This window comes from Pan troglodytes, chromosome 19 (genome assembly GCF_028858775.2).
Source record: "Pan troglodytes isolate AG18354 chromosome 19, NHGRI_mPanTro3-v2.0_pri, whole genome shotgun sequence".
Lineage (NCBI taxonomy): Eukaryota > Metazoa > Chordata > Mammalia > Primates > Hominidae > Pan > Pan troglodytes.
In genome coordinates, this window is record NC_072417.2 from 66,128,380 (window position 1) to 66,154,322 (window position 25,943).

A 25,943-nucleotide genomic window follows, 5' to 3' on the forward strand; every position below is an offset into this window, starting at 1 on the left:
TGAGAACCTGTGGTGTTGGATCAGTGAATACGGCAGTATCACAGAATAAAAGTCTGTTCATATGAGCCCCTCATGCTGCCCTGGACTGCTAGTGGGGCCGTATTCTAAGAAAAGGGAATTTAGAGGGAAAACAGTCATAATTATAGCAGCAGAGTCAGGTCAACTCTCCTCTGATTTCAGTCTTTGCACTTTCCACTACTCCTGGTTGAGCGAATGTCTATGTTTTTATCATCTTTGTATTCCCACAACACTTTACAAAACATCTAGAAATTGCAGATGCTGATAAAATGTTGGTTGATGTGATGACCTTGAAGTGAATCAAACTAACATTTGCAGGTCTTTGATATTTCCCAGCCTTTCCATCTGAGAGTCAACTTTCAGTTGACTGTTAGCCAAGGTTTCCTTGAGCCAAATCCCTAGGCAGTAGTGAGAGGGAGAAATGAGAGAGACAAGGAGGGTTTTTAAGATCTATGATTAGGTTTCACGAGCAGCATTTTGAACTTGGAATAAAGGAGAACACAGAAATGAAAACTCATTCTGCCATATGGTTCCTGGACATTCTTGTGCAACTGCCAGAAAAAAAAATGATTGAAAAAAAAATGATTAAAAAAAAACCCCACAAAACAACAAGGCAGCAATTGTGACAGAATAATGGAAGTCCAAATTACAGAGGCAAGGTTCTTCCTCTGTCCTCCCTCCAGGCCTAAATGAATAAAGGCATGACACTGAGATTGAAGGCTAGTTCTACTTCAGAACCACAGAGACATGAGCACCAGCAAGTTTGAGGTTGGATAAGGATCTTCAGAACTCCTCAGCTTCAGATGGTCAAGCACTGCTTCCTCCCTTCTTCAACGGCATCTCTAGCATGTATACTTCCCTTAAATCCACCTTCGTAGCATTTGCTGATGGTAATTCAGGGACTAGAAAAGCAAACTTTTAGAGACGTAATTTTTTTCTTTCTTTCCCTTGAAACTCAGGTCTTATTCTTTCCCCATTTCCCTCCTTTCACACCCTGGGAAGTCCCCAGAGAAATTCACCAGTCTGGTCTGCACTGTAGTTTGGGTTGGCAGATGCTGCAGAGTTGTAAGAACCATCTATTTTTTTCCTCTTTTGCACCATTCCCTCTTCTGTTTACTTATCATCTCAAATGTTTACAATCCAGTGAGAGGCCATATAAATTTATTAAACCTCCCTGTTGTTTTTCTTTTCCTTTAAAAGAGATGTTATTTTAAGTTTTTCTTTCAGTTTCTTCTGATTTTCAGAATAGTTCCTCGGGGCTCTCATTATTTGGATCTCCTACTGACTTAATCTGCTCTGGAGCAAGGAGCTTGGAATTTCTTTGACTTTAAGCTGCAGCATTAATCTTTCGCCCAGCCTTAAAGGGTTTAGGGTGGAGTCTCTTCCAAAGGAGTTGCTGCCTGTGTAGCTACCAGGTTAGCAGCAAAGAAACCATATCTGGTCTCCTCTGTGGAAAGCAATCTGCCCCCTGCCAGCAGCTCAGCTTTGCAGCCACAGCAGAGCAAGCCCTGTGTTAGCTGGGGGACATTTCCAGCGAGAGGGATGGCAGGGGAAATGATGTGGACTCCATCAAGGGGAGAACTGCTCATCCATATCATCTAATTCCAGGAAGAGGCACAACAGAGTCCATGCCTTCGCCTCCTCTGGCCAACTCTAATCATGAATCTCCTGTGAATCAGCTGGGAAACATGCAGAATAATTGCTTCCCTCATGTTCTTCTTAGATTTTTTAAATGAGGATTTTAATTTCCACACCACTGTTTTCTGACCTCTCCATTCTTTCCTTTCCTCTTTCTTGTGCACAGATATGAGATTGGGGCCCTCATTCATACTAACTGGAATTTTCCTTGGCAATGGTAGAACAGAAGCTTCTCCATTCTTTAGAGATGAATTTGCTTTAAGTAAGATCTTCCCAGAGTACAAAAGAAATTTATTCGGAAAATTTCAAACTAATGTGAGTGTGTCTTTTTTATAAACTTTGATAATTTCTACTTCAGAGGCAGAGTTTTGTTAGATTGATAATTAATTCTCCACAGTTCTCATGCATATATTATGCATTTGATGAATAATTATTGAATACATGAATATAGACATATCTGTAGAGTAACCTGGTCAATTTTTATGGATGACATCATATGTTTCGCCATACAGAGCTCCATTATGCTGTATCTATACAACAAACAGCACTGCATTCATGTTGAGTGCAAGTATGACTTCACCATTGAATATTTTTTATCTGAATTGATCGTTTTAACCCGCTCTTCTCTAACTGTGATACCATCATGACTAGAATCCTCTCAGCTCATTCTCCTCTTTCATTTTGTCCTTTTCCCTTTATTCTTGCTGTTTAATGTGATTCTCTCATTGGCGACATGGGCTCCCCTCAATTACGACTCTATTGTTTTCCATGACAGATGGCCTTCTCACTGGAACTGGATCCACCATCCTTTTCTCTCAGTGTCGTCTTGTTTATGTTTTAGATCTTTTGCAAGGTGAGCTACACCTCTGAGAGGAGCTCCTGGAAATTACCAGAGATACTTAATGTTGCCAGCTGTTACAGATGGAGATGATGCACCTTGATGATGAATAAGTACTGAGCCTGAATCCTACAAATGGGAAAAGGTGCTCATATCAGACTTATGCATTAGATATCAAACTACAAAATACAAGTGCAGTTGATACCTGTTTAGATGATGTAGAGCAAGGTAACAGAGTATGTATTAAAAGCAAAAATTCCCATGAAGCTGAACCGTTACTCTCTGCCAAAACCTCCCATTCTCAAGTTTTAAGAGCCAATAAACCTTGTATCTGTACGTTCAGCTTTGCCTTTTTTTCCCCAGGACTGTAAACCTCTGTCAGGGTTTACCATGTTTCATTGATTTTATTTTTTCTAGCACCAACATAATGCTCATATAGTAATGAGGATGAAATAATTTATTTTTTTCCTGCTCATCGTGTCATTGTGAATGTTCTGCTATCATACAAAAGAAACCACACTTTATTTAAAAATATTTGCTGAGCAAATATAAACCACTGTGCATTTTTCTGAGCACCAGTGAGACAGCCAAGTATAAAGGGGTCCCCAAAGAAACTCTGACCAGCCTGCACACTTGGAGGAGTGTACAATGGGGTGGAGCCTTGGGAAGTTCATGCTGTTTGCAGTGGGGAGGAGCCTGGCCTCTTCTGATCTGGGGTGGTAAACTGAGATTCAATCTGTGAGGCGGGAAGCATATTAGCAGGACTATTTCTTTGCTGAGAGTCCCTGTTTCCTTTTGTTTCCTTTTCACCCAATAAACCCTGCCCTTCTCACCCTTCAAAGTGTCTGTGAGCCTAATCTTTCACGGTTGTGTGACAAGAACCCAGCTTTTAGCTGAACTGAGGAGTAAGTCTTACAACACCACTATATAGTGATGAAAAAAACAAACATAACCCCACCTTCACTGAGTTTACATTTAATAAAAACACCAATAAATTCTTTATTATTCCTGCAAAATCAAATCACTTGGACAATATCCTGGCTTCCCTATATTGGTTAATCTAATTATTCAATATTATGGTATTGTACATACTATAGACTGAATATGACCTTGTTTAATCACATTTGTGAATTTCAACTTGTCTTTATGAAGTTTCGCATATAATCACTGACTTCTTATTGCTGTACATTTCTTTACAGTATTTTTTGAATTGATCCCTTACTTTCTAGTTCGGGTGTCTTCCTGACTCCCTCATTTCTTCCCTCTCAAATGTTTTCCAATTGGTTTTACTTTTCCTTGGCCAACCTTATTTTTATCCAGTCTACATACTCCTGTTACTTCTACCTCAGTCCAAACTCTTATGGTTTCAGACAACAAAATCTTATTTCAAGTAAAATAAACAAAAAGAAAAAAATACAATATAACAATGCAAAGGTATAATAAAGTATAATAAAGTAACCAAAGGAAGAAATCAGGAGAAATATTTAGAAAAAAATTGGATCAGGGATCAGACATATGGCAGAAACTGAATTTATTTTCCTGTTTTTTTCCAGAAAACCATGATTTTTCATCTTTTCTCTCTGTGTATCCTTCATAATATCTTTTCTTTTTTTTAAAAAAATTATCTTCTTTTGTGTTTTCTCTTTCTTTCTCCAGTTTACCTTCCCTCCCAAGAATATTCATCCTTTTTTCAAGTGCATATGGCTCAAACTATAACTTTAAGCATGCACTTTCCATGGTCTCAGTTTAGTTGCCTAACAAACCATTTAGAATATTCCTAACTTCCTTTTTTTTCCCTAGAATTGTTGAGATCTGACATCCAACTTATGCCTGCCCATTTTAGATGAGATATTCATTTCCCGTATTTTACCAAAAGTAAGGGGAAGAAGGAAGTTGGGGAATGGTGTTCAAAGCCATATCTTATAAATACAATTTCCATGGTTTCACACCAATGATGGGTGGATGGATGGGGCCAGTCCTCCCAGAGAAGGGATCCTGGATTGGGCAAACGCTCCAATTAGTGTAAAGCCTTTGGAACTTCTATTCATAGTTATACTATTCACCTTCATACTCCAGTTTCTCTTTCAACTATCACTGCCAGCCTTATGCAACCTTTTCTCTATGATTCTTATATCTTCTGCCAGATGGAGTTTATTCACTTTCTCATAATTTTCTCACTCATTGCTATATGATTTATGCAATCAGTCCTTTAAACTTCCTCTATCATATGCGTTGCAAAGAACCAAAGCCCACACTCACCACAAAGTTTTGCTTAAATTAACCTCCCCTCTGAATGGTCTCCAGATTCTTATCCAGAGCTTATTATCATTTTGATTTAGGTATTATTATTTTTAAAAATATAACTTACTAAATATTATATATTAATTACAATTATGCTTGTAAATCAAGTTTGGTTATTTTGTGAATTTAAGTGTTACTTCATACATCTATTTGTAAGCTTCTTAAGGGCATTTCCTCAGAAAATGTCACACAATAGCAGGAATTTAAGGTAGTAAATAGGTAATATAAAGAGAAGGATGTAAAAAATATTAAACACATTCTGTGCCAGGTGATAGGGTAGACACTAATTTAGGAAAATAAGCTCAGGAAAACTTTCCCAGAATGTTTTGATCATTTGTGACCTTACTGGAATTTAAAACCTAATCTTTTTAATTCAAAGTCTGAAGTCTAATGGTATCTATTAAACTATGTGAAAGTAATTTTACTTGAAGGAAACACACTTTAGTTAAGAATTTTAGGCCAGGAATGGTGGCTGACGCCTGTAATCTCAGCTCTTTGGGAGGCCGAGGTGGGCGGATCACCTGAGGCCAGGAGTTCCAGAACAGCCTGGCCAACATGGTGAAACACTGTTTCTACTAAAAATACAAAAATCAGCCCGGCATGTTGGCTTGTGCCTGTGGTCCCAGCTACTTGGGAGGCTGAGGCAGGAGAATTGCTTGGACTCGGGGGGCAGAGGTTGCAGTGAGTCGAGATCACCCCACTACACTCCCGCCTGGGCAACAGAGCAAGGCTCTGTCTTAAAAAAAAAAAAAAAAAATTTAGTCAATGGCCCATAATTTGAGTCAGCTAATGTTGGATTAGAAAGTCTCCTTATCCATTTATTATTACTCTTCTGTATCTTTCTGAGTAACCTTGTGTTTGCCATTAATTTGGAGTCTATGGACAAGAAACTACTAAGATAGCCTGTCTTTAAACAACATTCTCTATTTCAGATTCTACATGTTTAGACTGTCAGTGCAATTAATCTGAATAAATGTACTTATTACCTTCTGCCCCAAAACGTGAGTCTGTCTTTGGGAGTTTGTAGCTTGCTTGAAAGATTATGAGACTTTTCCCATGCAGGGAATTCATATGAATTCCCTGCAGAAGGATAACATATATACTCTGGATTTGGGGACAGCCCATTGTGCCTAGTAAAAAAGATACTGTGGGAGTTAGTCATTTTTTTATGCAGAAAATTTGAAAACATAACAGAAAGAAAAAAAAACTCTTTAGAGATTTTTCTTTTGCATTATATTTTGGTAAATGGAGACACCAAATGGTATGTTTGATAGATTCTAAGAAACTGTTCAACTAATCAACAAGCATTGGTAATTATAAAACCTCTACCATAAGCTAACTTCTATAGCACTGTTTTTTTTAAAAAAAGGAAACATGAACATCCAGTCCTCTAATCTCCAGAAATAAAGGTATAAGTGAAATAATGGCAAATATTGCATAACTAATCACATTTTTGTTTTTGATTTAATATTGCATTTACCACACTCACTCAGGCCTATGGTGTTTTTTTTCAACTTCAACACAAGGAGAAATGCTGGCTAAATCCCAGGCAGAGCATGTCCTAATTTAGGCCATGCAGAAAGTACTGGACGCATTCAAATTCATGTTGGGTACAAATTGTTTCATTCTGTGACTTTTGGGAAAACAATCAGGAGTTAAGGGTCAAGGGTCTAAGTTAGCCGGGCGTGGTGGAGGGTGCGGTGGTGGGCGCCTGTAGTCCCAGCTACTCGGGAGGCTGAGGCAGGAGAATGGCGTGAACCCGGGAGGCAGAGGTTGCAGTGAGTGGAGATCACGCCACTGCACTCCAGCCTGGGCGACAGAGTGAAACTCTGTCTCAAAAAAAAAAAGAGTCAAGGGTCTGTTCCAGCAGTGGGCAGGAAGGGATACAGCTCTGATAGGCAGCAGGGCACCACATGGAGTTGGGTCTTACTCCCTGCTTATGAGTGAGGTTTTTTCAACATAGTGACATCATGTCCCACCCAGCATAGTGCACACCTATACTTCCTGAGAAGTGAAACAATTCGATTCAAGGTCTCACTGTAAACAATGAAATGTTACTCTCTTGAGAGGGGAGGGTTGGACATAGCACATGGAGGTCAATACTTAGCAGTGGTGAGCTTGCTTCTTGGGCCTTAATAATATCTCATTTGAACCTCATAACAGCACCATAGCATAGATCTGATTGCTAATGTTGGAAATGAGGAAACAGATGGTGAAAAGTTTAAGTATCTGAGCCAAAGCAGTCAGAATATGTCAAGGCAAGAATTTATTTGAATTCAGGTCTCCATTGTTCAAACTGGTAGGTGTTGGTGTCTAATTGACAGTGACACATATGATGAGAAAGCAAATATTTACTGCATCATATTCAGAAAGGCAGTGGAAAAATACTTGATACCAAGGATAAGAATCAGCCCTTCAAATATTGGGAACTTATTTGAAACTGACCAATCCTTTAAAGTCTTCTTACTTCCTTCCCTTCTACTGAAACAAAACTCTAAAATGAAGGCACTTAGCTAATTGTATCAATAGCACTTATTTACCTTATTTTAAGGTAAAATCAAAAGTTCATATATGCTCATTAGAATCACCTTATTCCTTAGCTATCTTTAGTGCTTTCCTTCTTAACAGTGGGGATTTGGATTGCAGTTTAAAATATTTTATGTACTACACTGCATTTCTCATCAATTTTCTGTGGTAGACACAGAAATGTTCTACCCCGATACCCCTTCAGGGAAAGACTTGCTGTGATATTAACCTGTATCAGGGGTTGGTGTTGGGGATGGGGAGTTTTATGATGAAATTATGAGAATTAGGTATGCTTCTCCCTTCACTTTGAGAACTCTCCTCAACCAATCATACTTCATGGAAGAGTAAAATGATTTTAATGGAGAAGCAAAGAGAAGCGAAAATTCAGGATATTTTGAATTTCAAAACTCAATATAATAATTTCAAGAATATGATAAAACTTTCGGGAATTTTTTTGAACTCAAGTCTAAGATTAAACAAGGGGCAAAGAAGAACTTACTAGAAGGAGTTTTATTTTATTTTATTTTTCTGCCAGGATTCCTCTGGCACAGAAGACTAGATGAAACCTCTGCCTGGCATGGTCCCTATGAAGAAAGTAGCCTCAGCTACATAAGGAATATTCTCAAAGTCCCAATCTGCCAGTCTGGTAGTAGTAGAACAGTAGAATTCCTCCATGTATAAGGCAGAGAAGCAAGCTTGACAGAGAATGAAGTTGAGAGCCCCAAAGAGTCTTTTTAAAAAAAATTTATTTTCATAGGTTTTTGGGAAACAGGTAATATTTGGTTACATGAGTAAGTTCTTTAGTGGTGATTTGTGAGATTTTGGTGCACTCATCACCTGAGCAGGATACACTGAAACCAATTTGTAGTCTTTTATTCCTCACCCCCTCCCACACTTTCCCCTGAGTCCCCAAAGTCAATTGTATAATTCTTACACCTTTGCATCCTCATAGCTTAGCTCCCACTTATGAGAGAACATACGATGTTTAATTTTATATTCTGGAGTTATTTTAGTTAGAATAATAGTCTCCAGTTCCATCCAGGTTTCTATGAATGGCATTAATTTATTCCTTTTTTGGCTGAATAGTATTCCATGGTATATAATGGAATATATACATATATATATACACACACACACACACACACACACATATATACACACATATATATACACACATATATATACACACATATATATACACACATATATATACACACACATATATATATACACACACATATATATATCTCACAATTTATTTACGCACTCATTGATTGATGGGAATTGGGGATGGCTCCATATTTTTGCAGTTGCAAATTTTGCTTCTATAAACTTGTGTGTGCAAGTGTCTTTTTCTCTGGGTAGATACCTACTAGTGGGATTGCTGGATCGAATGGTGGTTTTACTTTTAGTTCTTTAAAGAATCTCCACACTGTTTTCCATAGTGGTTGTACTAGTTTACAGTCCCACCAGCCATGTAGAAGTGTTCCCTTTTTACCACATCCATGCCAACATCTATTTTTTTTTTTATTATGGCCATTCTTGCAAGAGTGAGGTGGTATCACATTGTGGTTTTGATTTGCATTTCCCTGATCATTAGTGATGTTGAGCATTTTTTCATATGTTTGTTGGCCATTTGTATGTCTTTTTTTGAGGGTTGTCTATTTGTCTTCAGCCCACTTTTTGATGGAATTTTTTTTTTCTTGCTAATTTGTTTGAGTTCCTTGTAGATTCTGGATATTAATTCTTTGTCGGATGTGTAGATTTTCTCCCACTCTGTGGGTTGTCTGTTTACTCTGCTGACTGTTCCTTTTGCCGTGCAGAAGCTCTTTAGTTTAATTAAGTCCCACCAATTTATCTTTTTTTATTGCATTAGCTTTTGGGTTCTTGGTCATGAAGTCTTTGCCTTACTTAAACCAAAGTCTAGAAAGGTTTTTCCGATGTTATCTTCTATAATTTTTACAGTTTCAGGTCTTAGATTTAAATCCTGGATCCATCTTGAGTTGATTTTTACATAATGTGAGAGATGAGAGTGCAGTTTCATTATCCTACATGTGGCTTGCCAGTTATCCCAGCACCATTTGCTGAATTGGGTGTCCTTTTCCTACTTTATGTTTTTGTTTTCTTTGTTGGAGATCAATTGGCTGTATTTGAGTTTATTCGGGTTCTCTATTCTGTTCCATTGGTCTGTGTGCCTAGACTTCAAGTATGGAGTCTTGAAGTTCTGACTGGGTTTGTTGTTCTGGAATACTTCATCATGAATATATTGTGAGAGATTGGATACTAAATTAGCTAAAGATTAGCTAAAGATAAATATTAAGAGAAAAAGTGGAGGATGTGTTAGTCTATTTTACACTACTATAAAGGAATACTTGAAGCTGGGTAATTTATATAAAAAAAAGAGGTCTATTTGACTCACACCTCTGCAGACTGTACAAGAAGCATGGTGCCAGCATCCATTTCTGGCAGGACATCAGGAAGCTTTTACTTAGGGTGGAAGGCAAGGAGAACTGAGGCATGCCCCATGGTGAGAGAGGGAACAAGAGAGTCAAGGGGGAGGTGGCACATTCTTTTAAATCAACCAGCTCTCTATGTAAACTAATAGAGCCAGAACTCACTCATTACTGAGGGGATGGCACCAAGCCATTCATGAAGGATCTGCCCACAAGACACAAACACCTCCCACGAGATCCTGCCTCCAACATTGGAGATCACATTTCAGTGTGAGATTATGAGAGGACAAATACCCAAACCATATTAGAGGAAGAAGAGGAAAGAGAGGATTAGGAGACAGGGAGAAAGGGTGGGAGAGAAAGAATGAAGGAAAGGAAGAAATCAGTAGAAAAAATAATAATTTTCCAGGGCTACCAATTTGGAAAAGTTATTACTGAAAGAATCAGAAAATTAGCCAATATATCTGTCTAAATACTCCATGTTTTCTTGAATCCTATCTTCTTATCCCCTTCCCTTATAGTCAGGAGCTCCACAGTATCAGTGTAAAAGTGCTCCTGAGAGATAAGTTGGTAAAAAATTGTTGCAGATCAGTCTGTCATATTTCAAGTCACTGAATGGCATCTGTTCTCTATGAAATACAGTGTGATCTCATCTTCTAAATGAGATGAAAATGATGGCTTGGGAGGGGATAAAAAATACAAATGCATTGCAGTGTTTAAACAAATCAATGTTCCACTTTACTTTGAAAGCCACCAAACAAACAATTGACACCCAGCAGGGCTGGCACTTAAGGCAGCTCCAGGCAGCTACCACACCAGCCATTTATTTCCATTTCCTGATACCCTTGGAACATCATTAGCAACAGGGAAGCATTAAGACCGCAAGTGGGACAGATTCACATCTGTCTAGGTAACTGTGAGAGCTAATCTGTTTGTAACACTAGAGAGATGCTTAGAAATTCACTTTTGCTGATGCATTTGCCTCTCCAGATTGACTGCAAACATCATTGCCAAATGGGTTGCTTCAGTTTTGTCTGTCTCCATGGAAAAACTTAAATTTTTCCCTAAAGAAAATGATTAGGGATTGCCTTTGCATTGCAATCCAAAGGCAGCCCATGCTTTTCTAAGTGATTTATACTTTTCCTCATGAAAAATGAGATGTCTCCTATAATAAACCTTAAAAGACAGGCCACAAAGTGGGAGAAAAAGTAGTTTCTTAATGCCTTCTTATGCACGTTCTTGAATGTTCTCTCTCTCTCTGTGTTTCCCCAAAAGATAAATGTTTTAGGTAAATAATCAACCAAGGTCTCGATTTTCTCCTTTGCTTTCAGAGTATGTTGTCAAGCTTTGTAAATTTTTTAGCAGCTGTCAGAGTAAATTTATTACCAGAGATGTCTACATTCTTATGTAATCCAGAAGGGAAAGTTCTGGTGATGGGTTCTGTTTCAGCCTTTGAAGACCAAATGTCTAGCAAGATTAGGATGCAAAAACAGAGTTGGCCATATGAAATCTCCAACTGCCATCTATTATGCAGTAATGAATAAAAACAGATCATCCTAAATTGCACCACTTGCAACTTCCCTTCAGTCACATAACCAACAACTACAGAGAAAAGCTAGCTTGTCTGGAATTATAAATACATGCTTTTGAAGATTAAATATGCGGTGGATGTATTTTACCGAAAAAGAAGATAATAGGTTCCTACTTTAGTGCATAATTTGTTTTAAAAAATGCAGAAACAAACAAACAAAGCACAGTTCCTGAAGTCCAGTGGGAAAAAAATAGATAAAACAGAAAAAAGAAAAAAATCATCATTATTTATAGAGATAATACTAATATCTGCTCCCTTCAGAGTCTGGGGAGAATTCTCCTGTCATTATGGAAAGTGACATTTGAAACATGGGTTAGGGATTTCAAACAAAAAACATTTTGTGACCTAAATGGCTTGCGATTAAGACAATGCCATGCATATAAAAATTAAACATAGCATGGGATCTACACAAACATGCAAGCATAGATTTATAGATAGCCATTAGGTGTCTGTAGCCAATGTGAAGCTATGTTACAAATAGGTAGATAAATTATCTATGGGAGGAGAAGGTGAAGCATGATGGCCAAATAGAAAGCTTTACTGATCGCCACCCCACTCAAGGCCACCAAATTAACAACTATCTACACAGAGAAAAAAACACCTTCATAAGAACTAAAAATAAGATGAGCACTCATAATACCAGGTTTTAATTTCATATTGCTGAAAGAGGCAGTGAAGAGATAGAAACAGTTCTGAATCACCAAAGCCCCCACTTCCACCATGCCCTGGAATTGAGATCTGGTGTGGAATGCATTTCTGGACTCTGGGGGAGGGAGATCAGTGCCATAGTATTACAGCAGAAACGAAAACTGGACAATACTCAGCTGACACCCGCCCATGGAGGGATCTTTTAAACCAGCCCTATCCAAAGGGGGATCACCTATCCCAGTGGTCAGAACTTGAGTATCTGCAAACCTCACCATCCAGGGCTACAGCACTCTGTGTCTTCAAGTAAACTTGAAAGGCAATCTAAGCTATAAGGGCCGCAACTCTTAGGTGAGTCTTAGTGCTGACACGAAGCCTAGAGACAGTGGTTTGTGGGGCATGCGACATACTGAGACACTAGCTGGGGAAGCCAAGGCAGTTCAGGCATCACCCCTCCCTAACCCCAAGCTGCACAGCTCCGGTTTCAAAAGAGACCTGTTCTATCCACCTGAGGAGTGGAGAGGGAAGAATGGGGAGGATGACTTTATTTTGCATTTAGGATATAAGCTCAGCCACAGGAGGATAAGGCACTGGTCAGATTTATGAGGCCCTCATTCCAGGCCCTAGCTCCCAGATGACATTTCTAGACACACCCTGGGCCAGAAGAGGATCCCATGCCTTGAAAGAAGGAACCCAGTTCTGCCAGGATACATAACTCGCTAACCACAGAGCCTTGGGCTCTTTGAATACCCAGCAGTGATACCCAGGCACTACATCGAGGGTCTTAGGTGAGCCTCTGAGAAATGCTGGTTTCAGGTGAGACTCAGCACATTACCAGCTGGGCACAACTCCTTCTGCTTGAGAAGAGCAGAGGGAAAAGTAAAGGGGACTTTGTCTTGCACCTTAGGTGCCAGCACAGCCACAGTGGGGTAGAGCACCAAACAGGCTCTTGGGGTCCATGATTCCAGAACTAGACTCTTGGGCAGCATTTGTGGACCTACCCTGGGCCAGAAGGAAGCCCGCTGCCCTGAAGCATGAGTCCCAGGCACGACAAGCTGACTTAAGAGACCCTGGGCCTTAAGGGAATATCAGTGGTAGTCTGGCAGTACTCCTTGCAGCCTGGGGTGGTGGTGGCTACAGGGTGAGGCTTCTCTGCTTTTGGAAATGGGAGAGAAGAACTGTGTCTTGTGGTTTGAGTGGCAGCTCAACTGCAATACAGTAGAACACCAGGTAGAATTCTATAGTTTTTTACTCTAGTCCTTGACTCCCAGATGACACTTCTGTACCCATCTGGAGCTTGGGGGATTTTGCCACTCTGAAGAGAGTTACACGGGCCCGGCTGTCTTTGCCACCTAATAATTGTAGAGCCCCAGAGACTTGAGGAAACGTAGGCAGTAGCCAGGGAGAGGTTACAGCAGGCCTTGGGCGAGACTCAGCTCTGTGCTTGCTCAGGTATGAACCAGTGCAGTCATAGTGGTGGTGGTCACAGGGTGCTTGTATCACTCCATACCCAGGTTTAGGTGATTCAGAACAGAGAGAGAGACTGTATGCTTGGGAGAAAATAAGGGAAGGGAACAAGGGTCTCTGCCTAGTAATCCAGAGAATTGTCCTTGATCTTGTCCAAGACCATCAAGGCAGTACGTCTATGAGTCTGTAAAAACCACAGTGTTACTGTGTTTGGGGTTCCCTCTAAAGCAGAAACAGCTTAGATCACAAAACCCAAGTCCTTTGAAATATCTAGAAAGCCTTCTCAAGGAGAATGGCTATGAATAAGCCAAGTCAGTGGCTAACCTTTCAATGCCCAGGCACTGAAAAACATCTAGTACCATCGACATCACCTAGGAAAACATGACCTCGCCAAAGAACTAAGTAAGGCACTAGGGACAAATCCTGAAGCAACAGAGGTATTTGACCTTTCATAGAGAGTGAATTCAAAATAGCTGTGTTGAGGAAACTCAGTGAAATTTAAGGGAACAAAGAGAAGGAAGTCAGCATTCTATCCGGTAAATTTAACAAGACATTGAAATAGTAAAAAAGAATTAAGCAGAAATTCTAAAGTTGAAAAATGAAATTGACATACTGAAGAATGCATCAGAGTTCTTTAACAGCTGAATTGGTCAAACGGAAGAATTAGCAAGTTTGAAAACTGACTCTTTGAAAAGACACAGTCAAAGGAGACAAAAAATAAAGAATAAAACAAATGAAACATGTCTGCAGGATCCAGAAAATAGCCTCAAAAGGGCAAATCTAAGAGTTAATGTCCTTAAAGAAGTTGTAGAATAAGAGATAGGAGTAGAAGGTTTATTCAGAAAGATAGCAGCCAAGAACTTCCCAAACCTAAGAAAAGATCAACAACTAAGTACAAGAAGGTTATAAACGCCAAGCAGATTTAATCCAAAGACAGCTACCTCAAGGCATTTAATAATCAAACTTCCAAAGGTCAAGGATAAAGAAAGGCTTCTAAAAGCACCAAGAGAAAATAAAAACATACAATGGAGATCCAGTACATCTGGGGGCAGACATTTCACTGGAAACCTTACAGGCCAGGGGAGAGTAACATGACATACTTAAAGTGCTGAAGGAAAAAAAAAAAAAGAGACAAAAACCTTATATTCTAGAATAGTCTGTTCAGCAAAAATATCCTTCAAGCATAAAAAGGAAATAAAAACTTTCTCAGAGAAGCAAAATCTGAGCGAGTTCACCAACACTAGACCCATTCTATAAAAAAATCCTAAAGGGAGTTCTTCCATCAGAAAGAAAAAGACATTAATGAGCAGCAAGAAATCATCTGATTATAGAAAACTCAGTAGTAATAGTAAGTCACAGAAAATCACAGAATATTATAACAATATGATTGTGGTGTGTATTAGTGCATTCTCATGCTGCTATGAGGGAATACTCAAGATTTAATAACTTATAAAGGAAAGAGGTTTAATTGACTCACAGTTCTGCATGGCTGGAAAAGGCCTCAGGAAACTTACAATCATGGCAGAAGGCAAAGGAGAAGAAAGACATCTTCTTTACAATGTGGCAGGAAGGAGAAGTGCCAAACAAAGGGAGAAAAGTCCTTGATAAGACCATCAAATCTCATGAGAAGTCACTCAATATCACGAGAACAACATGTGAGTAAATGCCTCTATGATTCAATTACCTCCCACTGAGTCCCTCCTAGGACACATGGAGATTATGGGAACTACTGTTTAAGATGAGATTTGGGAAGGAGGAGCCAAGATGGCCGAATAGGAACAGCTCCGGTATACAGCTCCCAGCGTGAGCGACGCAGAAGACAGGTGATTTCTGCATTTCCATCTGAGGTACTGGGTTCATCTCACTAGGGAGTGCCAGACAGTGGGCGCAGGTCAGTGGGTGCGCGCACCATGCGCGAGCTGAAGCAGGGCGAGGCATTGCCTCACTTGGGAAGTGCAAGGGGTCAGGGAGTTCCCTTTCCAAGTCAAAGAAAGGGGTGATGGACGCACCTGGAAAATCGGGTCACTCCCACCCGAATATTGTGCTTTTCGGACCGGCTTAAAAAACGGCGCACCATGAGATTATATCCCGCACCTGGCTCGGAGGGTCCTACGCCCATGGAGTCTCGCTGATTGCTAGCACAGCAGTCTGAGATCAAACTGCAAGGCAGCAGCGAGGCTGGGGGTGGGGCACCCACCATTGCCCAGGCTTGCTTAGGTAAACAAAGCAGCCCGGAAGCTCGAACTGGGTGGAGCCCACCACAGCTCAAGGAGGCCTGCCTGCCTCTGTAGGCTCCACCTCTGGGGGCAGGGCACAGACAAACAAAAAGACAGCAGTAACCTCTGCAGACTTAAATGTCTCTGTCTGACAGCTTTGAAGAGAGCAGTGGTTCTCCCAGCACGCAGCTGGAGATCTGAGAATGGGCAGACTGCCTCCTCAAGTGGGTCCCTGACCCCTGACCCGCGAGCAGCCTAACTGGGAGGCACCCCCCAGCAGGGGCACACTGACACCTCATACAGCAGGGTATTCCAACAGACCTGCAGCTGAGGGTCCTGTCTGTTAGAAGGAAAACTAACAAACAGAAAGGACATCCACACCAAAATCCCATCTGTACATCACCATCATCAAACACCAAAAGTAGATAAAACCACAAAGATGGGGAAAAAACAACAGAAAAACTGCAAACTCTAAAACGCAGAGCGCCTCTCCTCCTCCAAAGGAACGCAGTTCCTCACCAGCAACGGAACAAAGCTGGATGGAGAATGACTTTGACGAGCTGAGAGAAGAAGGCTTCAGACGATCAAATTACTCTGAGCTACGGGAGGACATTCAAACCAAAGGCAAAGAAGTTGAAAACTTCGAAAAAAATTTAGAAGAATGTATAACTAGAATAACCAATACAGAGAAGTGCTTAAAGGAGCTGATGGAGCTGAAAACCAAGGCTCGAGAACTACGTGAAGAATGCAGAAGCCTCAGGAGCTGATGCGATCAACTGGAAGAAAGGGTATCAGCAATGGAAGATGAAATGAATGAAATGAAGCGAGAAGGGAAGTTTAGAGAAAAAAGAATAAAAAGAAACGAACAAAGCCTCCAAGAAATATGGGACTATGTGAAAAGACCAAATCTACGTCTGATTGATGTACCTGAAAGTGATGGGGAGAATGGAACCAAGTTGGAAAACACTCTGCAGGATATTATCCAGGAGAACTTCCCCAATCTAGCAAGGCAGGCCAACGTTCAGATTCAGGAAATACAGAGAACGCCACAAAGATACTCCTCGAGAGAGCAACTCCAAGACACGTGTAATTGTCAGATTCACCAAAGTTGAAATGAAGGAAAAAATGTTAAGGGCAGCCAGAGAGAAAGGTCGGGTTACCCTCAAAGGGAAGCCCATCAGACTAACAGCGGATCTCTCAGCAGAAACCCTACAAGCCAGAAGAGAGTGGGGGCCAATATTCAACATTCTTAAAGAAAAGAATTTTCAACCCAGAATTTCATATCCAGCCAAACTAAGCTTCATAAGTGAAGGAGAAATAAAATACTTTACAGACAAGCAAATGCTGAGAGATTTTGTCACCACCAGGCCTGCCCTAAAAGAGCTCCTGAAGGAAGCGCTAAACATGGAAAGGAACAACCAGTACCAGCCACTGCAAAATCATGCCAAAATGTAAAGACCATCGAGACTAGGAAGAAACTGCATCAACTAACGAGCAAAATCACCAGCTAACATCATAATGACAGGATCAAATTCACACATAACAATATTAACTTTAAATGTAAATGGACTAAATGCTCCAATTAAAAGACACAGACTGGCAAATTGGATAAAGAGTCAAGACCCATCAGTGTGCTGTATTCAGGAAACCCATCTCACGTGCAGAGACACACATAGGCTCAAAATAAAAGGATGGAGGAAGATCTACCAAGCCAATGGAAAACAAAAAAAGGCAGGGGTTGCAATCCTAGTCTCTGGTAAAACAGACTTTAAACCAACAAAGATCAAAAGAGACAAAGAAGGCCATTACATAATGGTAAAGGGATCAATTCAACAAGAAGAGCTAACTATCCTAAATATATATGCACCCAATACAGGAGCACCCAGATTCATAAAGCAAGTCCTGAGTGACCTACAAAGAGACTTAGACTCCCACACATTAATAATGGGAGACTTTAACACCCCACTGTCAACATTAGACAGATCAACGAGGCAGAAAGTCAACAAGCATACCCAGGAATTGAACTCAGCTCTGCACCAAGCAGACCTAATAGACATCTATAGAACTCTCCATCCCAAATCAACAGAATATACATTTTTTTCAGCACCACACCACACCTATTCCAAAATTGACCACATACTTGGAAGTAAAGCTCTCCTCAGCAAATGTAAAAGAACAGAGATTATAACAAACTATCTCTCAGACCACAGTGCAATCAAACTAGAACTCAGGATTAAGAATCTCACTCAAAACTGCTCAACTACATGGAAACTGAACAACCTGCTCCTGAATGACTACTGGATACATAACGAAATGAAGGCAGAAATAAAGATGTTCTTTGAAACCAACGAGAACAAAGACACAACATACCAGAATCTCTGGGATGCATTCAAAGCGGTGTGTAGAGGGAAATTTATAGCACTAAATGCCCACAAGAGAAAGCAGGAAAGATCCAAAATTGACACCCTAACATCACAATTAAAAGAACTAGAAAAGCAAGAGCAAACACATTCAAAAGCTAGCAGAAGGCAAGAAATAACTAAAATGAGAGCAGAACTGAAGGAAATAGAGACACAAAAAACCCTTCAAAAAATTAATGAATCCAGGAGCTGGTTTTTTGAAAGGATCAACAAAATTGATAGACCGCTAGCAAGACTAATAAAGAAAAAAAGGGAGAAGAATCAAATAGATGCAATAAAAAATGATAAAGGGGATATCACCACCAATCCCACAGAAATACAAACTACCATCAGAGAATACTACAAACACCTCTACGCAAATAAACTAGAAAATCTAGAAGAAATGGATAAATTCCTCGACACATACACTCTCCCAAGACTAAACCAGGAAGAAGTTGAATCTCTGAATAGACCAATAACAGGAGCTGAAATTGTGGCAATAATCAATAGTTTACCAACCAAAAAGAGTCCAGGACCAGATGGATTCACAGCCGAATTGTACCAGAGGTACAAGGAGGAACTGGTACCATTCCTTCTGAAACTATTCCAATCAATAGAAAAAGAGGGAATCCTCCCTAACTCATTTTATGAGGCCAGCATCATTCTGATACCAAAGCCGGGCAGAGACACAACCAAAAAAGAGAATTTTAGACCAATATCCTTGATGAACATTGATGCAAAAATCCTCAATAAAATACTGGCAAAACGAATCCAGCAGCACATCAAAAAGCTTATCCACCATGGTCAAGTGGGCTTCATCCCTGGGATGCAAGGCTGGTTCAATATACGCAAATCAATAAATGTAATCCAGCATATAAACAGAGCCAAAGACAAAAACCACATGATTATCTCAATAGATGCAGAAAAAGCCTTTGACAAAATTCAACAACCCTTCATGCTAAAAACTCTCAATAAATTAGGTATTGATGGGACGTATTTCAAAATACTAAGAGCTATCTATGACAAACCCACAGCCAATATCATACTGAATGGGCAAAAACTGGAAGCATTCCTTTTGAAAACTGGCACAAGACAGGGATGCCCTCTCTCACCACTCCTATTCAACATAGTGTTGGAAGTTCTGGCCAGGACAATTAGGCAGGAGAAGGAAATAAAGTGTATTCAATTAGGAAAACAGGAAGTCAAATTGTCCCTGTTTGCAGACGACATGATTGTGTATCTAGAAAACCCCATTGTCTCAGCCCAAAATCTCCTTAAGCTGATAAGCAACTTCAGCAAAGTCTCAGGATACAAAATCAATGTACAAAAATCACAAGCATTCTTATACACCAACAACAGACAAACAGAGAGCCAAATCATGAGTGAACTCCCATTCACAATTGCTTCAAAGAGAATAAAATACCTAGGAATCCAACTTACAAGGGACGTGAAGGACCTCTTCAAGGAGAACTACAAACCACTGCTCAAGGAAATAAAAGAGGATACAAACAAATGGAAGAACATTCCATGCTCATGGGTAGGAAGAATCAATATCGTGAAAATGGCCATACTGCCCAAGGTAATTTACAGATTCAATGCCATCCCCATCAAGCTACCAATGACTTTCTTCACAGAATTGGAAAAACTACTTTAAAGTTCATATGGAAACAAAAAAGAGCCCGCATTGCCAAGTCAATCCTAAGCCAAAAGAACAAAGCTGGAGGCATCACACTACCTAACTTCAAACTATACTACAAGGCTACAGTAACCAAAACAGCATGGTACTGGTACCAAAACAGAGATATAGATCAATGGAACAGAACAGAGCCCTCAGAAATAACGCCGCATATCTACAACTATCTGATCTTTGACAAACCTGAGAAGAACAAGCAATGGGGAAAGGATTCCCTATTTAATAAGTGGTGCTGGGAAAACTGGCTAGCCATATGTAGAAAGCTGAAACTGGATCCCTTCCTCACACCTTATACAAAAATCAATTCAAGACAGATTAAAGACTTAAACGTTAGACCTAAAACCATAAAAACCCTAGAAGAAAACCTAGGTATTACCATTCAGGACATAGGCATGGGCAAGGACTCCATGTCCAAAACACCAAAAGCAATGGCAACAAAAGACAAAATTGACAGATGGGATCTAATTAAACTAAAGAGCTTCTGCACAGCAAAAGAAACTACCATCAGAGTGAATAGGCAACCTACAAAATGGGAGAAAATTTTCGCAACCTACTCATCTGACAAAGGGCTAATATCCAGAATATACAATGAACTCAAACAAATTTACAAGAAAAAAACAACCCCATCAAAAAGTGGGCGAAGGACATGAACAGACACTTCTCAAAAGAAGACATTTATGCAGCCAAAAAACACATGAAAAAATGCTCACCATCACTGGCCATCAGAGAAATGCAAATCAAAACCACAATGAGATACCATCTCACACCAGTTAGAATGGCAATCATTAAAAAGTCAGGAAACAACAGGTGCTGGAGAGGATGTGGAGAAATAGGAACACTTTTACACTGTTGGTGGGACTGTAAACTAGTTCAACCATTGTGGAAGTCAGTGTGGCGATTCCTCAGGGATCTAGAACTAGAAATACCATTTGACCCAGCCATCCCATTACTGGGTATATACCCAAAGGACTATAAATCATGCTGCTATAAAGACACATTCACACGTATGTTTATTGCGGCATTATTCACAATAGCAAAGACTGGGAACCAACCCAAATGTCCAACAATGATAGACTGGATTAAGAAAATGTGGCACATATACACCATGGAATACTATGCAGCCATAAAAAATGATGAGTTCATGTCCTTTGTAGGGACATGGATGAAATTGGAAATCATCATTCTCAGTAAACTATCGCAAGAACAAAAAACCAAACACCGCATATTCTCACTCACAGGTGGGAATTGAACAATGAGATCACATGGACACAGGAAGGGGAATATCACACTCTGGGGACTGTTGTGGGGTGGGGGGAGGGGGGAGGGATAGCATTGGGAGATATACCTAATGCTAGATGACGAGTTAGTGGGTGCAGCGCACCAGCATGGCACATGTATACATATGTAACTAACCTGCACAATGTGCACATGTACCTTAAAACTGAAAGTATAAAAAAAAAAAAAAAGATTTGGGAGGGGCCACAGCCAAACCATATCATGGTATTTAAACTACACTCAAGTAGAAAGACTAAAAGATGAACCAATCAAAAGTAATAAGTACAACAACTTTTCAAGACATAGACAGTACAATAAAACATAAATAGAAACAACAAAAAGTTAAAAAATGTTGGGACAATATTAAGGAATATTGTTTTTATTAGTTTTCCTTTTCCTTGTGTGTTTGTCTCTGCAAAAAGTGTTAAGTTGTTATCTGGTTAAAATAATGGGTTATAAGACAGTATTTGCAAGCCTCATGGTAACCTCAAACCAAAAAAATCATATAATGGATGGAAAAAAAATTAAAAGGAAAAAGTTAAATTATATCACCAGAAAAAAATACCTTCAATAGAGGAAGAAAGGAAAGAAAGAAAGACCATGAAACAACCACAAAAGAAATAACAAAAAGGCAGGAGTAATTCCTTACTTATCACTAATAACATTGAAGGTAGATGAACTAAACTGTCCAACCAAAAGTCATAGACTCGCCTAATGAATGAAAAAACAAGACCCATTGATTTGTTGCATACAAGAAACACACTTCACCTATAAAGACACATATAAACTGAAAATAAAAGGATGAAAGAAGATATTCCATGCTAATGGAAACCAAAAAATAGCAGGAATTACTGCAGTTATATCAGACAAAATAGTTTTTAAGACAAAAACCACAGGGAGAGACAAAGGTCACTGTATAATGATAAAGGGATCAATTCAACAAGAAGATCTAACAATTTTAAATATATATGCAACCAACACTGGAGGACCCAGAAATTTAAAATAAATATTATTAGAGCTAAAGAGAGGGACAGGCTCCAATACAATAATAGCTGGTGACTTCAACACCCCACTTTCAGCAATGAACCAATCTTCCAGACAGAAAATTAACAAAGAAACAACAGACTTAATTTGCACTATAGAACAAATGAGTCTAATGGGTATTTACAGGACATTTTATCCAAGAGCTGAAGAATACAAATTCCAATCCTCAGTACATGGATTAGTCTCAAGGATAGACCATATGTTAGGTCACAAAATATGTCTTAAAATATTCCAAAAATATTGAAATAATATCAAGCATCTTCTCTGACTACAATTAAAACTAGAAATTAATAACGAGGAATTTTGGAAACTATACTAATACCTGGAAATTAAACACTATATTACTAGAAGACCATTGGGTCAAGACCTGAAGAAATTAAGAATGAAATTGAAAAATTTCTTGGAACGAATGGAAGCACAGCATACCAAACCTGTGGGATACAGCAAAAGCAGCACTAACAGGGAAGTTTATAAGTGTAGGCTAGAAGGGCCTACATCAAGAAAGAAGAAAAACTTCAAATGAACAATCTAATGATGCAGCTTAAAGAACTAGAAAAGCAAGAACAAATGAAACCCAAAATTAGTAGAAGAAAGGAAAAATAAAGATCAGAGTAAATACAAATGAAATTGAAATGAAAAAAGCACAAAAGATTAATGAAATAAAAATTTGGCTTTTTTGAAAAGATAAAATTGACAAACCCTTAGCCAGAATAACAGAAAAAAAAGAGATGATCTAAATGAATAAAATCAGAAAGGAAAAAGGATACATTACAGCTGATACTTCAGAAAACCAAAGGATCATGAGTGGCTACTATGAACAACTATATGCCAATAAATTGGAAAATCTAGAATAAATGAACAAATTCCAAGATATATACAATATACCAAGATTGTACCAGGAAGAAATCCAAAAACCTAAACAGACCGATAACAAGTAATGAGATCAAAGTGATTAAAAAAAGCCTCCCAGCAAAGAAAGGCCCAGGACATAATGGTTTCACTGCTGAATTCTACCCAATGTTTAAAGAACTAATATTAATCTTATTCAAACTATTCTGAAAAATAGACATGGAGGAAATACTTCACTTCCAAACATATTCTATGAGGCAAGTATTACCCTGATACCAAAACCAGACAAAGGCACATCAAAACAAAACAAAAACTACACGCCAATATCTCTGATGAATATTGATGCAAAAATTTTCAACGAAATATCAACAAACCAAATTTAGTAATACGTTAGAAAGATCACTCATCATGACCAAGTGGGCTTTATCCCTGGGATGCAACAATGGTTCAACACATGGAAATCAATCAATGTGATACAGCGTATCAACAGAATGAAGGATAAAAGTCGTTTAATAATTTAAATTGATGCTGAACAAGCATTTGATAAAATCCAACATCCCTTCATGATAAAAACCCTCAAAAACTTGGGATAGAAGGAATATACCTCAACACAATACAAGCCATATGTGACAGACCCACAGCTGGTATCATACTGAATGGGAAAAATTAAAAGCCTTTCCCCTAAGATCTGGAACACAATGGATGCCCACTTGACACCATGATTATTCAACATAGTATTGGAAGTTCTAGCTAGAACAATTGCAAAAGGGAAAAATATAGTAAGCATTCAAATTAGAAAAGAAAAGTCAAACTACCCTTTTTTGCAGATGATGAGATCTTTTATTTGTAAAAGCCTAAAGTCTCCACAGTAAAACTTTTGAAATTGTTAAAAAAAATTCAGTAAAGTTGCAGAATACAAATCAACATACAAAAATCATAGCATTTATATATGCCAGCAGTTAACAATCTGAAAAATAAAGCAAGAAAATAACCCCATTTATAATATCTACAAATAAAATAATGTATCTGGGAATTAACCAAAGAAGTAAAAGATCTCTATAATAAAAACTATAAAACACTGATAAAGGAAATTGAAGAGACACCCCAAAAATGAAAAAGTATTTCATGTTCATGTACTAGAAGCATTAATATTGATAAAATGTCCACACTACCCAAACAAATCTACAGATTCAAAGCAACCTCTATCAAAATACCAATGATATTCTTCACAGAAGTAGAAAAAACAATTCTAAAATTGATACGGAACTACGAAAGACCCAGAATAGCCAAAGCTATACTAAGCAAAATAACAAAACTGGAGGAATCATTTTACCTGACTTCAAATTATACTACAGAGCTATTGTAACCAAAACATTATGCCAGCCAAAAAAAAAAGACACACAGACAAATGAAACAGAATAGAGAACCTAGAAACAAATCCATACACCCATAGTAAATTCGTTTTTGACAAAATGCCAAGAACATACACTGGGGAAAAGACAGTCTCTTCAATAAACAGTACTGGGGAAACTGGATGTACATGCAGAAGAATGAAACTGGACCCCTATCTCTGATCATATACAAAAATCAAGTAAAAATGGATTAAAGTCATAAATCTAAGAGCTCTAACTATGAAACTACTACAAGAAACCATTCAGACAACATCTTCAGGACATTGGTCTGGGCAAAGATTTCTTGAGCAATAATCCACAAGCACAGGCAACCATAGCTAACATGGACAAATGGGATCACATCAAATTAAAAAAGAATGGGCATATAGCTGTTTTTAACATCAAGTTAAAAAGCTTCTGCATACGGGGATACAGTCAAAAGTGAAGAGCCCACAGAATGGGAGAAAATATTTGCAAGCTACCCATCTGACAAAGGATTGATAATGACAATATATAAAGAGTTGAAACAACTCTATAGAAAAAAAATGTAATAATCCATTCCAAAAGTTGGCAAATTATTTCAATAGACATTTCTCAAAAGAAGACATACAAATGGCAAACAGGCATATGAAAATGTGCTCAACATGATTGATCATCAGAGAGGTGTAAATAAAAACTACAATGAGATATCATCTCATCCCAGTTGAAATGTCTTATATCCAAAAGATAGGCTATCACAAATGCTGGTGGGGATGTGCAGAAGGGAACTCCTTGTACATTGTTGGTGGGAATGTAAATTAGTACAACCAGTATGGTGAACAACTTGGAGGTTCCTTAAAAACCTAAAAATTGAGGTACCTTATGATATAGCAATCCCACTTCTGGCTATATACCTAATGGAAAGGAAATCAATATATCAAAAAGATATTTGCACTCCTATGTTTGTTGCAGCGCTGTTTACAATAGCCGTGATTTGGAAGCAGCCTAAGTGTCCATCAAGAGATGAATAAATACAGAAGACGTAGTACGTATATACATTTCTATTCAGACACAAAAAAGAATGAAATCCAGTCATTTGCAACAACGTGGATGGAACTGGAGATCATTATCTTAAGTAAGCCAGGCACAGAAAGATGAGCATCACATGTTGTCAGTTATTTTTGGGATCTAAAAATCAAAACAATTGAACTCATTAACATAGGGAGTAGAAGGATTGTTACCAGAGGTTGGCAAGGGTAGTGGGGTGGCTGACATGGAGGTGAGTATGCTTACTGGGTCCCAAAAAGTAGAAAGAATGAGTAAGACCTACTATTTGATAGCGCAATAGGTGACTATAGTCAATAAGAACTTAATTGTACGTTTTAAAATAACAAAAAAGAGTATAATTGGATTGTTTGTAACTCAAAGGATAAATGCTTCAAAGGAAAACAACAAAAAATTATCTATGAAAATATCGTTTCTAGATGTATTTAATAAGATATAGATTTTGAAAATGCAAACATTGGCATCAACACCCAAGGTATATCTGGGATATCTCTGGATGTTTGTATGTACAGAGAAAAAGGAGTCCTAACAGATATAAAGTAATTTTAGGAAAAA

General features: G+C 38.7%; 1 long non-coding RNA gene across 1 annotated transcript; it reads left to right on the top strand.

Annotated features, from left to right (window-relative positions):
* Window positions 1-707: 707 nt before the first annotated feature.
* On the top strand, window positions 708-2,835 carry LINC02876 (long intergenic non-protein coding RNA 2876). The gene is made up of 3 exons (XR_008540493.1): window positions 708-908; window positions 1,823-1,971; window positions 2,432-2,835. It is a non-coding gene; the product is annotated as a long intergenic non-protein coding RNA 2876 (long non-coding RNA).
* Window positions 2,836-25,943: the final 23,108 nt, after the last annotated feature.